Here is a 14736-nt window from a genome sequence, read left to right on the forward strand (position 1 = left end):
ATGTTAATGCAGTGACTTTTGGAAGAACCTCAGGATGGGGGCTGGTTGTCAGGAGAACCCACTGTGTCATTAGAGTTGGGACCTTCAGTCTCGCCCCTGACCTCCAGGGAGGAAAGGGAAACAGAACTGGAGACTGATTGAGTCACCAGTGGCCCAGTCGAGCCCAAAAGGACAGGGTTCAGAGAGCTTCTGGGTCGGTGAACACATGGAGATTTGGGGAGAGCGGTAGCCAGGTGCTCCCTGCCCTTTCCCTGCACCCTGCCCTGTGCAACTCCCATCTAACTGGTCCTGAGTTATATCCTCTTATAATACACTGGTAATCTGCTGAGTGAAATGCTTCTCTGAGTTCTAGGAGCTTCACTAAAGATGAATGAAACCCAAGAAGGGGGCTGCTGGAACCTATAAGCTGCTCAGTCAGAAGCCCAAGTGGACCCGTGCCTAGCATGTGAAGAGTGAGCAGCCTTGCAGGACTGAGTCTTTAATCTGCAGGACCCAACACCATCTGCAGGTAAACAATGCTGTCAGAATTCAGTTGAACTGCAGGACTGCTTCGTGATGCGGAAGAAAAAAAGCACACATATGAGTTAGTGTTAGAATCGTAGCTATAAACCATAGATATTACTGACTAACCTTTAGGTTTAAAAAATATTCACAAGAGCGATCCCATAAAACTTACAACAGAAAGACAGTGAAAATGTTTTTTACCCCAACAATAACTAGAAATAATACAAAAGTAAAATACCATTCCCATTAGCAATGAAATATAGGAAGCACCCCAGGAACTAGCTCAGCAAAGAAAACACAAACCAGCTACAAAAAGGGGTAAAACTCCATTAAAAGGACATAAAAGATGATCTGAATAAATACAGAGGTCTTCCACTGTCTTGGAGGATATTATTAAAATGACAATAGTCCTCAGTGTAAAAATACACATGAAAGGAAAAGAACAGACCCTCAGACATGGACATGGACATACAAGAACGATATAAAGTCAGCATTAAAAACCAATGAGTAAAAACTCTTTAGCAGATGATGTTGAGAACACTGTCTTGCTAGGTGCGTCATACCACATACTCAAGAGGTCTCTGGACAGAGCAGATGTTTTAATGCACATGATGAAACGATAACACTGTGGAAGGCTGTGGATGAGAGAATGCTGGTGACCTTGGCCTAAGAAACGGTTTCTTAGAAGAAAATACTGCAAACCACATATGAGAAACAGATCTGATGATATCAAAATTAAGTACTTCTGTTCAACAAAGGACACAACAAATTCAAAAAAGGGATAAAACACTAGGGGAAGAGATGTATAACATCTAAAATTGATTATACCCTTATGATTTTAATTGAATCCACTCCAAATAGTTTAAATAGCAAGAACCCTCCTGTAGGGCATTCTTTGTCCTACAGAGTCTTGGAGGGGCTAAAGACAAAGTAAAGACCATTCACCAAGCCATGACTGACAACCAGACCACAAAAGCAGTGGCTGCCTCTTCTCTGATCTGAACCACTTTGTTGCTCACCTGAAACTAACACAATATCGCAAATCAACTATACTTCAATTTTAAAATGGTTAAATAAATTGCTTGTAAAGTATATATGGTATATGGGACTCCCAGATGGCTCAATGGTAAAGAATCTCCCAGCCAATGCAAGATGATGTGGGTTCAGTCCCTGGGTTGGAAAGATCCTCTGGAGAAGGGGGTACCCACTCCAGTATTTTTGCCTGAAAATCCCATGGACAGAGGAGTCTGGCAGGCTACAGGTCATGAGGTCACAAAAGAGTTGCCCATGACTTAGTGACTAAACAAGCAAACAAGCATATACAGTATATAATGATTTATATATAATATGTTGTATTTATATATGTGTCAGTTTATGAACTTTAGTCTCAGGGCAATAGGGGACAACTGAAATGTTTCTAGTATGGGAGTAACCAGTTCATCTTTCTATTTTAAATAGTTTACTCTCAGACTTCCCTAGTGGTACAGTGGATAGGACTCTCCCTTGCAATGCGAGAACACTGGTTCGATCCCTGGTCCGGGAAGTCTCCACATACCCTAGGCAACTAAAGAACAAGTGCCACAACTACTGAGCCCCTGTGCTGCAACTCCTGAAGCCCGTGTGCCCTACAGCCTGTGCTCTGGAACAGGAGAAGCCACCACAATGAGAAGTCTGTGCACGGCATCTAGAGAGCAGCCCCCACCCTCTGCAACTAGAGAAAGCTTGCACACAGCAACAAAGACCCAGCACAACCATAAATACATTTTTAAAAATAGTTTAACTCTCTTGCCTTGTAGAGAATTACTGAAAAATACCCAGACTGAGGGCAGGGAAAATATTTAGGATCTCAAAGTTGGATGATCTGTTCTAGCAAAAGTAGAGGCAATGGAAAAAAAAAAAAAAGTAGAGGCAATGGGAACAGAAATTATAAGCCTTATCAAAGAGAAAATTTTAGAGCAGAGAAAATGGAAGGAGTGGTTGATGTCAAGCGCAAGTATGGGGAGGTAGAAGAACCAAAGAGTATGGTAAGGCTGGATGCCATGCCTTGGTTGTGAAACTAGGAGGCAGGTGTTTAGAGGGTGAAGAGAGTGAGTATAGTTTTAGACTCAGTGACCCTCCAAGACCTGTGACAGCTCAGCAGGATGTGCCTAATGCAAGAGAGAGGGGCCAGAGATGCAGACAGCTGTCCACTGGATCTAGATGGTGATGAATCCAGAGGCGATGGGCTCAGCTATTATCCTGAAGCAGACGGTACTGAAAATGATCTGTGAATTTAGAATCAAATGAGGCTCCTTAGAGATACCATCCAAGCCAGAGATAAAACACTTCCAGTATCACTTCTTCACTTACATCACATTTTCAGCCCAGAGATAAATATCTCTCCACCTCAATCATTGCAGTTTTTATTCAATCTCATTTGCCCACCAATAATGCATCAGATCCAATGGAGTCAATACATTTTTTTAATTTTTCCAAAAATGAAATAAAGACACATCAAACCCTATATCCTGAAGAAACTGCCAGGATACTATCCAAACATTTTATACCCTGAAAGCTGTTTAACCAACACAGCACTGCAAGCACAGTGTGATATGACTGCTGACCACACTGGAGAGCTGCAGAGTGGAACACCTCCCGTGGAGAGATCACACCGCTCACCGCTCCCAGGAGGCAAGCACTGGTCTGCAGCTTTGAATGCTGTTGGGTAGGGAATAATATGTACAATATATACATATTGTACAATAGGAAAAATATGAAAATATGTACAAGTACATATTTCTAAAAGTCTATCTCTAATGTAATCTCATTGTTTATATTATTCTTTTCAAAGATAACACTTGTATGTTACTAATGAAGAGATTCGTGGCTAACAAAATTTTCCTCAGAGTATTCAATGCATTTATTTGGAATCCTGAAATAGTTCTTTTCTAGTCCATTTGCTTCTTAATGAGCTTAAACAAGCTACACTTCTTGAAGGCAAATTAAAAAAAAAAATTTAAGTAAAATACAGAGAAGCTCTCAATACCTTTTATCTCTTTAGTCTCTTAAGAAATTTTTCATGTCAATGCAAACTTTTAAATGAAATAACACAGACTCATAAAAGTTATTTGAGTAAGCACTTCCCTCATAGCTCAGTCAGTAAAGAATCTGCCTGCAATGCAGGAGACCCGGGTTTGATTCCTGGGTTGGAAAGATCCGCAGGAGAAGGAAATGGTAACCCACTCCTGTATTCTTGCCTGTATAATCCCATGGACAGAGGAGCCTGGCAGGCTACAGTCCATGGGGTCAAAAGAGTCAGACATGACTTAGCGACTTAACTACTACTACTATATAATCCTAGGGAAAACGGAAAACAAAAACCTATATACTAGAGTATATTGAAATAAAAGAATTAGTAGTGAGAGGGTAACAGGCAGGAAGGCCAGGGGTCTCCAAACGGAGGAAATGGCCTGCAAGTATCAGACATTTTTATCTCTCTTAAGCAGCAGGAGGAAACCAACTAGCGGTATTTTTTCCTTCCCTATACAAATTTAAAAGGAAGTTTCTCTTGAAATACTGTGTTGCCATAAGGACACCTGGTTTCACCTGAAGTTAACTACTCTCAAATGTTGAGTTAACCAATGCCTTTTTTCTTATGGAAATGTTTGTCTTAAGTTTTGCTAATGTACTATGCATTTACCCCAAACTCTGTCTTCAAGTGGGTTCAGCCTCTTGGCTCAGAACCTACTTGACAAACCAGTATGTTATACTCAGATATTGTTCCTCTAATCTATATAAATGAAACTATTAGTATGGTGATCTGCCCTTCTTCAAGATTCAAGTTAATCATTTTATGTCCCAGGATGAACCATTTGGTGCCAAGATTATTCCAAAATGCATTTTATGGGGGAGGGGCATGATGCCAGAGTTTTAAGACTTTCTTTCATTCATTCGTTTCATTCATTTCTCTCATTTCATTCATTCATCCTTTCTTTCATTAACAGACTGCTAGTGACTATATAACATCCAGCTGAAGACTAGGGGGGTACTCTTTCTGGCCCCTTCCGATGCCTATGTCAGAAGCTTTCTCAGTTTCCTTTATACTTTAATAAAACTTTATTACACAAAAGCTCTGAGTGATCGAGCCTTGTCTCTGGCCCCGGATTGAATTCTTCTCCTCCGGGAGCCAAAAATCCTGGTGTCTTTGCGTGATTCAACAACAACCTTTCAGTAGTAGTACTTTTATTGAGACGTTAAAACTAAAAACCTGCAAAGCCTATAAAGCATTCAAGAATCAAAGACTTATTGTAAACAATTATCTAAAAGGATTTACAAAATATATTTGTGCCAATATTAGAAAGACTCCATACACTGTAAATCCCTGAGTCATAATATTGTACAACACAACCTTCTCTCCTGGAGATTTCCATAAAACAGGTCCACCACCCACCACACCCACATTTACCACCTTGGTGTTCAAAACACAAGGTCCTGAGTACACATCACATAGCAGCATTCCAACTCAGATCCCCTTTAGTAACATTTAACATTTGATCAAAACCATCAAGGTTTTACCACCAGCAAAAGCATCTTTACTCCATGGTATAGGGATCCTCCAGCATAGGGATTTTCTTGGTGGCTCAGAGGGTAAAGCATCTGCCTGTGATGTGGAAGACCCAGGTTCGATCCCTGGGTTGGGAAGATCCCCTGGAGAAGGAAATGGCAACCCACTCCAGTATTCTTGCCTAGAGAATCCCATGGACAGAGGAGCATGGTGGCCTACAGTCCATGGAGCTGCAAAGAGTCAGACACGACTGAGCGACTATACTTACTTACTAAAGTTAGTGAAGTTCTAAATATACAAAGAATCATTACTAGAAGAAAAAAAAAAGTTAACTCTTAAAACCACAACTCATATATGAATGGAAGGATTGGATGAGACTTGGAAGAAGCTTCTTGGGAAGAAGCTTCCCAGCAGAATTACATTCACTTTTGCAACCTGGGAAACCTAACAGGGAAGAAATTATCACTGGGGACTTCTCTGGTGGTTCAGTGGGTAAGAATCTGCCTGCCAAAGGAGGGAACACGGGTTCAGTCCCTGGTCTGGGAAGATTCCACATGACATGGAGCAACCATGCCTGTGTGCCACAACTACTGAGCCCCACTTCTAGAGTCCGAGAGTTGCAACTACTGAAGCCCACATGTGTAAAGCCTATGCTCTGCAATGAGAAAGCCACCACAGTGAGAAGTCTGAGCATCGCAGTCAAGAGCAGCCCCGGCTGGCCACCACTAGAGAAAGACCACACAAAGCGATGAAGAGCCAGCACAGCCATAAATAAGTAAATAAATAAACCAGTTTAAATTAAAAAATAAACCTTTGCCCCATCTTACAGGAAATAGGTGGGACACTTAAAAAGGGGATGCCAATGGAAAGACTTCTCAGCCGGCACTCTTGCTGCAGGGCTGCTACTGTGTGTAAAGAAACAATTTAAGTGTCACAGAATTCTTCTCCACACATGCACTAGATCCCAGAGAACTACCATCAAGGACCATTCTGCCTGAAGTATAAAAGAGACTGAAAGGAGCAAGGTTAAACATTTTTAAGCATAATTTTAAAACACAACAAAAGCTTAATTTTCTCAAGAAATTACTCTATTCCCTGTGAAAATTTAAAAGGACAATTTTGACCCATTGCAGCTCTGGCATAACAGATAACAAAGCTACCAATAGGTCCAGGGTATGCCGGACACTGACTCAATCACAGAATAATGGCAGTCATTTCTCATGCAATCAATGCCTCAAGAGACATCCTTGAAGGGAAGACACAAAGGCTTCCCTCTCTCTCACCCACAGTGGAGCAGGTGTCTAAGAACAACACTCCCTGGCATCCTCTGCTAGCATCCAATAACTGTCATCTCTTGTTCTGATCTTTCTGATGTTACAGTACCCTGCATTATTACCATTTCAAATTGACTAAAAGTTTTATTATCTGTGTATTTATACATTTAACATTCAAAAAATCTAAGAAAGGTTTCAGTCACTGATATTATATCCAATAACTTTATATTGGATATAAATTATATCCCACAAGTCAGTTGGGAGTGAATGAAGATGGCAGAGGAACAAGACATGGAGCTCACCATCTCCCCAGAGATACGTCAAAAATGCATCTACATGTGGGATGATTCTCAAAGAACATCTACTAAATGCTGACAGTGGACCTCAGACCTCCAAAAGGGCAAGAAAATCTCCATGCAACTGGGTAAGGCAAAAGAAAAACAGAGAGGAAGGAATCAGGACAGGACCTGTGGCCCTGGGAGGGAGCTGTGAAAGAGGAAAGGTCTCCTTGCTGGCAGGGAGATCAGTTGGGACAGAAGGGGACCTTCGGAGCCTCAGAGCATGGTGACAGGTGTGCAGAGGGCAAAGCAGAGAGAGTCCTGCACGGTCGGTGCTGAGCGGCACACCCTAGCCTCAAATGCTCCTACTAAGGGGGCTGGGTACTGAGGCTCAAGTCTAAGGTCAGGCTTGGGGAGAGGACTATGGTTGGCTGCACGAAGACAGCAAGCCAGCCTAAGGGCACTAGGGTGTGATGCGCTACAACCAAGGGAGCTCAAAAAGAAGTCTGGGACCACCAAAGAGGCAAGGAGCCACTGCTGGCGGCCATGTGAAGAGAGGGTCAGGCCCACCATAGGAGCCTCTATCTCTGCACATGCTCTCAGGCATCAGGGGGCCACCTACATGAGTTACACAGGCAGGCCTGAGCCACCACGGCCATGTAGGGTTCCAGAGGAATGGACCACTGCCACTGCAGAGGGTCCTGAGAGCAGATACAAGTTACTGTCCCCACATTCCTGGGAGCACGAGCAGCCCACCACCAACAAAGGTCCCATGATACAGCACTGATAACTGTCCTCATCTCCCTAGTGCAGCCAGCCGCCTGCACCAAGGGACCGCCAACTGGGAGCCAGCTGCTGCCCCAACCTTCCCAGGGGCATGCGCATGGGCCGTGCACCTGTGCACCCCTTATCAAGGGGATAACAGCCAGCACATGCTGAAAAAAGAGACAGCAAAACCAGCCCTCACCGCTCCAAAAAATTAAACCCACACATGCTACGAAGGGATGCTCCCACATATACATAGTCCTCCAAGACTACAGTAGATTGGTTTCTCCTAAACTCACAGAGGAAGAGAAATATAAAAATGAAGAAGCAGAGGAACCACTCTTAGTTAAAATATCAAGAGAATTACCCTGAAAGAACAATGAAACAGACTTCTTCAGTCTAATAATGGAAGAAATGAAATACTGAAAGAATTAAGAAAGGCTATCAACAGAAATGCAGATAACTGTAAAAAGGAACTAGAAACTATAAGGAGGAGCCAAGAAAAAGTAGACAACTTATTTGCTGAGATGAAAACTGAGCTCATGAGAATGAATAGCAGGATGACAAATACAGAAGAAAGAATAAGTGATCTGGAAGATAGAATAATGGAAATCACCCAATCAAAATAGCAGACAATTACCCAATCAAAATAGCAGACAGAAAGTCAAATGAAAAGAAAAAAATGAAATATAAGAAACCTACAGGATGATATGGGCTTCCATCTGCCACTGCAGAGGGTCCTGAGAGCAGAGACGAGTTGCTGCCCCCCATTCCTGGGAGCATAAGCAGCCCACCAACAAGGGTCCCGTGACACAGCCCCGATCACTGTCCTCATCCCCCTGGTACAGCCAGCCACCTTCACCAAGGGACTGCCAACTGGGAGCCAACCACTGCCCCCACCTTCCCTGGTGGCTCAGACAGTAAAGAGTCCATCTGCAATGCAGAAGATCTGGGTTTGATCCCTGGATTCAAAGACCCCTGGAAAAGGGCATGGCAACACACTCCAGTACTCTTGCCTGGAGAATCCCCATGGACAGAGGAGCCTGGTGGGCTACAGTCCATGGGGTCACAAAGAGTTGGGCAAGACTGAGTGGCTAAGTACAGCACAGCATATGGGATAATATAAAACAGGGTAATCTACGCCAACAGGCATTCCAAAAGGAGAAGAAAGAGAAAAGGAGATTGAAAATATATTTGAAGAAATTCTGGTTGAAAACTTCCCAAACCTAAAGAAGGAAAAATAATCCAGAACAGGAAGCACAGAAAGTCCCAAACAGACATCAAGACATAATAAAAATGGCAAAAGTTAAAGAGAGGATTCCAAACCCAGCAAGAGACAAGCAAACAGCTAATTACAAGGGAACCTCCATAAGGCTATCAGCTGATTTCTCTATGGAAACACTGATAAAGTTTTCTAGAGAAAAGGGAGCAGCAAAATATATTCAAAACATTCAAAGGGAAAAATCTGCAACCTAGAATATTCTAGCCAGCAAGATTATCATTTAGAACAGGAAGAGAAATAATAATTTCTCAGACAAGCAAAAACTAAAAGAATACTAAGCCTATTCTAAGAGAAATATCAAAGGGTCATCTCGACAGAAAAAAGAAGCAAGATGATATCTGAAAGAGGAAATCACAATTGGGAAGGAAATTATTTAAATCAGCCAGTATACAGATCAAAAGCACTTCCCAGCTGGTGCTACTGGTAAAAAACCTGCCTGCCAGTGCAAGAGATATGAGACCTGGGGTCAAACCCTGGGTTGGAAAGTTCCCTTGGAGGGCATGGCAACCCAATCCAGAATTCATGCCTGGAGAATCCCATGGACAGAAGAGACTGTCAGGCTGCAGTCCATAGGGACATATAGTTGAACATGATCGAAGCAACTTAGCACACACACACACACACACACACACACACACACACACATAAAAATGAAAAAGAAAAAAAAAGTATTTGTGAAAGCAATGATAACACAAGGACCAGCAAAAGGATAAACATGAAGATGTAAAATAGGGACATCATAATCATAAAATGTGAGCATGGAGAATAAGAATATGCATATTCTTTTTCTTTTTTTAGAACATGTTTGAGCCTGTATGACTATCAGACTAAAGCAAGCGGATATAGGAAGGGGACCACCTGATCTGTCTCTTGAGAAACCTATATGCAGGTCAGGAAGCAACAGTTAGAACTGGACATGGAACAACAGGCTGGTTCCAAATAAGAAAAGGAGTACGACAAGGCTGTATATTGTCACCCTGCTTATTTAAATTATATGCAGAGTACATCATGAGAAACGCTGGGCTGGAAGAAGCACAAGCTGGAATTAAGATTGCCAAGAGAAATGTCCATAACTTCAGATATGCAGATGACAACACCCTTATGGCAGAAAGGGAAGAGGAACTAAAAAGCCTCTTGATGAAAGTGAAAGAGGAGAGTGAAAAAGTTGGCTTAAAACTCAACATTCAGAAAACTAAGATCATGGCATCCAGTCCCATCACTTCATGGCAAATAGTGGGGAAAAAGTCGAAACAGTGACAGGCTATTTTGGGGGGCTCCAACATCACTGCAGATGGTGACTGCAGCCATGAAATTAAAAGATGCTTGCTCCTTGGAAGACAAGGTATGACCAACCTAGACAGCATAATAAAAAGCAGAGATATTACTTTGCCAACAAAGGTTCATCTAGTCAAAGCTATGGTTTTTCCACTAGTCATGTATGGATGTGAGAGTTGGACTATAAAGAAAGCTGAGCACCATAGAGTTGATGCTTTTGAACTGTGGTGTTGGAGAAGACTCGAGAGTCCCTTGGACTGCAAGGAGATCCAACCAGTCCATCCTAAAGGAAATCAATCCTGAATACTCATTGGAAGGACTGATGCCAAAGCTAAATCTCCAATACATTGGCCACCCGATGCAAAGAACTGACCCACTAGAAAAGACCCTGATGCTGGGAAAGATTGAAGGCAGGAGGATAAGGGGACGACAGAGGATGAGATGGTTGGATGGCATCACCAACTCAATAGACATGAGTTGAAGTAAACTCCGGGAGTTGGTGATGGACAGAGAGGCCTGGCATGCTGCAGTCCATGGGGTTGCAAAGAGTCGGACATGACTGAGCAACTGAACTGAACTGAAACAATATGCTACTAAAAAACCAATGGGTCAACAAGAAAATCAAGAAGGAAATTACAAAGCAACAAGGTAGTACATATTAGGTTCATCCTGCCTCTTGAGAAGCATGTATGCAGGTCAGGAAGCAACAGTTAGAACTGGACATGGAGCAACAGACTGGTTCCAAATAGGAAAAGGAGTACGACAAGGCTATATATTGTCACTCTGCTAATTTAGCTTCTATGCAGGGTACATCATGAGAAACGCTGGGCTGGAAGAAGCACAAGCTGGAATCAAGATTGCCGGGAGACATATCAATAACCTCAGATATGCAGATGACACCACCCTTATGGCAGAAAGGGAAGAGGAACTAAAAAGCCTCTTGGTAAAAGTGAAAGAGGAGAGTGAAAAAGTTGACTTAAAATTCAACATTCAGAAAACGAAGATCATGGCATCTGATCCTATCACTTCATGGGAAATACATGAGGAAACAGAGGAAACAGTGTCAGACTTAATTTTTTGGGGCTCCAACATCACTGCAGATGGTGATTGCAAGCCAAGAAATTAAAAGACGCTTATGCCTTGGAAGGAAAGTTATGACCAACCTAGATAGCATATTAAAAAGCAGAGACATTACTTTGTCAAAAAATGTCCATCTAGTCAAGGCTATGGTTTTCCAGTAGTCATGTATGGACGTGAGAGATGGAGTGAGAGGTTGGGGTTGGCAGATATAAGCTATTACATACAGAATGGATAAATAAGAAGGTCCTACTACATAGCACAGAGAACCAGATTCTGGTATATCCTGGTATAAGCTATATCGAAAAGAATATTAAAAAGAATGTATACAGTGACTGAGCAACAAAACACATATATATACATATATATGTATAACTGAGTCACTTTGCTGTATGGCAGAAGTTAATACAGCATTAAAAACTAACTATACTTCAATTAAATAAAATAAAGATGATGGCCATATTAAAGCAACTAACCACACAGGAAAATTTTCTGCTTGGAAGTCAACAAAACCCACTTACCTCCTCAACAGGAATCCTGCTAAGACTCTCAAATTTCAAATTTGGAAATAATTAGAAAATTTAAACAAAATGCTAGCTCCAAGAATACCCCTTTTATTTTCCTTAAGGAAATCAAAACTTTAACCTGGGGTTGAAGGGTCCTATGATCTTCAGGATTCAGATCAATCCTCCTATCAATTTCTCTCTCTTCATCCCTTGCCAAGGTGCAAAGTCACTGCACACTTGATGCACCCAAAGTACTGTATCTCTGTGTGTTCCTGTGCTTAGTCAGTGAGCCATGGAAAGGCAGAAACAGGATTTAATGATCGTTGTATCACTCAGCACTTAACATACTGTCTAGCACAATATGACTGCCCAGTGTACGTATGTGTGTGTATATATATATATTTGTTAAATAAAGGAAATGTATTTTTCCTTTAATATTCATTTGGAAATGAATATTTCCAAATTCTAAAGCTGCCTGAAAGAACAATATTAATGAATGATAATCTTAATTATGGTGATACTTTCATTTTAGGAAAACAATATATGAAATGAGTGTTACCTATATAAGGAGGAAATAATTTCTCACCAACATTCAGTTCACAAAAATTAAATAGAGAACATTCCGATCCTTTTATTTCAGGTTTTTTGGGGTTTTATCATTGTGTGTTGTTTTAAAATTTATCTAGTGGGTATCAAGACTATAAACATTCCTAACTTAACCTACAAAATAACAGGAACAGAAAATTAGAAAAGGGAGAGCAAGCATGTAAAACATAGAGGAGGCCACTCTTAAGTAGAAGACTCGATAAATGTAAAAATAAGAGAGTCCATAGAAGAAACTTGAACTGTGGCCCGCCCGGCCCAAAGCCCAGGCCCAAGCCCAGCCCCAGTCTCACACCCAGCCCCTCGCATGCAAACACACACACACACACACACACACACACACACACGAGCCTGAAAACACCCAGCCCCTCGCATGTGCGCGCGCGCGCAGACACACACACACACACACACACACACACACACGAGCCTGAAAACACCCAGCCCCTCGCATGTGCGCGCGCGCACACACACACACACACACACACGAGCCTGAAAACACCCAGCCCCTCGCATGCGTGCACACACACACACACACACACAAAGAGCCTGAAAACACCCAGCCCCTCACATGCACGCGCACACACACACACACACACAAAGAGCCTGAAAACACCCAGCCCCTCACATGCGCACACACACACACACACACAAGAGCCTGAAAACACATACACACACACACACACACACACACACGAGCCTGAAAACACCCAGCCCCTCGCATGCGTGCGCACGCACACACACACACACACACACACACGAGCCTGAAAACACCCAGCCCCTCGCATGCGTGCACACACATACACACACACACACACACACACACACGCCACCCAGACAGGTCAAGAGCCTGAAACCCCAGGTAAGGGAGATGGAGAAAGAGGGAGAGAGACAGCAAGAGGACCACACAGGCTTCCAAACCCCGGCCTCCACACCCTGCCCCCTCCTTTCTGGGTATCCACCTGGCCCCCAGTCGGCTGACCACACCCTCGCCCACCAACACACTCACCCTCTGGCCTAGGGGTGGGGGCTAGGTCTTGCCTTAAGTAGCAAAGCCGAAGGGAACCTTTGAGACCTCTGCTGTGAAAAAGTCTTGGGGACCCCACGGGTAACTGCCAGCCCCGCTGGGGCCGGGCCCAAGGCTGACTCCCCCTCCCTTGAAGAAGCTGCTGCTTCTGCATGGCCTCTCTCTGAGGTGTGTCAAGATCTGTGCCAGTGTGTCTGTCTCGGATCGGATGCCATCCTCTCTCCCGTGTCTGTCTCCAGTTTTCTGTCTGTCAGTTGCTCTGTGTTTCTGTCTCTCCATCTATGCCTCTCTGTGTGAGTGTGCGTGTACGTGTGTGCACGCGGACATGTCTGTCTGCCTGCATCTCCCTCTCGCAGTCTTCGAGTCCGTCTCTGAACCTTCGTCTCTTTCTGCCTCTGTGTCTCCCGTCCCTTCCTCTGGCCCCGGCCTCTCACAGGTGCTAGGACTCTGGCTCTGGTTGATGAACTTGCCTCGGCCGGCTGTCTCACCTGGCGTGAGTGAGTGCGAGTGTCTGTGTGTCTGTCCGTGTGCCTGCCCGTCACTCATCTGCTCTCTCAGGAAGGTCCTGTACTTGGCAGGCGGCGTGGGCCAAGGGGGTCCTCGGTAGGGCGAAGGGGCGGGGCTGACGCTCTCCGGTCTACTGCGCTGGTAGCTCGGGTTGCATTTGGGCACCGAGCAGATACTGGGCAGGATGGGCGCTCCAAGCCCCGGCTGGGCTGTGCCTAGGCCCGGAGGAAGCTCAGAGGACCGCGGGCCGCAGGCAGCAGCAGGCCCCGAAGCCAGACACCTCCGGGGCCACATGGTCCTGAGCAGAGAACAGGATGGCGCGGCGGGGGGGGGGGGGGGGGGGGGCGGGGGGAGGGAGCCGCCGAGCGAGGCGGGCCTGGATAGGCCCAGGGTGGGAGAGCGCCAAGACCTCCTCGACCCCCACCCCAACCCCAAGCCCGCGTGCCCGGGCGCCCGCCTGGGGTGCCGGGAGCCCTCCTGGGCCAGGCGAGTGCTGGCCGGGGGTGGCGGTGTGCAGGGCCGGGGCGGCGTCGGCCGGCCACCGGGCTGCCGACCCTGGCCAGGCGGAGTCGGTCGCGGCTCTTGCGGCTCAGGTACAGTGCAAGGCCTGTTGAGAGGTGCGGCCGGCTGGCCCAACCGGCAGGCAGGTCTGAGCGAAAGGGAGGCGCAGAGCAGGGCTTTTAGGGCGCCTGGTGGTAACCGCCTCCGTCTATGGCCATACCACCCTGAAGGTGCCTGATCCCGGAAGCTAAGCAGGGTCGGGACGGGTTAGTACTTGGATGGGAGACCGCCTGAGAATACCGGCTGCTGTAGGCGTTTTGCGTCCCCTCTCCTTTAGCCCCGGCCCCCCAGTGCGGCTGGCGCCTCAAGCCCCCACCAGTGCCTGGCCCCTAGCACCCCACCGCGCTCAGAGGGGTCGCCTGCCTTCCAGCCGGCGGCCCTCGTAGACAGCGGCGTCCCAACTCTTGGGTCCCCGCAGCCCCAGCCCCTCCCCGGGTGGGTGGCCGAGCCGGACTCCCGCCGCAGACCTGGGTTGCCTCGGCGCGGCCAGCAAGCCCCTCCGCATTCAGCTTCCAGGAACCCAGATGACCATCTTGT

The 14736-nt window shown here is 45.3% G+C and overlaps 1 pseudogene; it reads left to right on the top strand.

Annotated features, from left to right (window-relative positions):
- The first annotated feature begins 14345 nt into the window (after positions 1-14345).
- LOC138431697 (5S ribosomal RNA) lies at positions 14346-14454 on the top strand (annotated as a pseudogene).
- The last annotated feature ends 282 nt before the right edge of the window (positions 14455-14736 follow it).

The sequence above is a fragment of the Ovis canadensis genome, chromosome 1 (genome assembly GCF_042477335.2).
Source record: "Ovis canadensis isolate MfBH-ARS-UI-01 breed Bighorn chromosome 1, ARS-UI_OviCan_v2, whole genome shotgun sequence".
Classification (NCBI taxonomy): domain Eukaryota; kingdom Metazoa; phylum Chordata; class Mammalia; order Artiodactyla; family Bovidae; genus Ovis; species Ovis canadensis.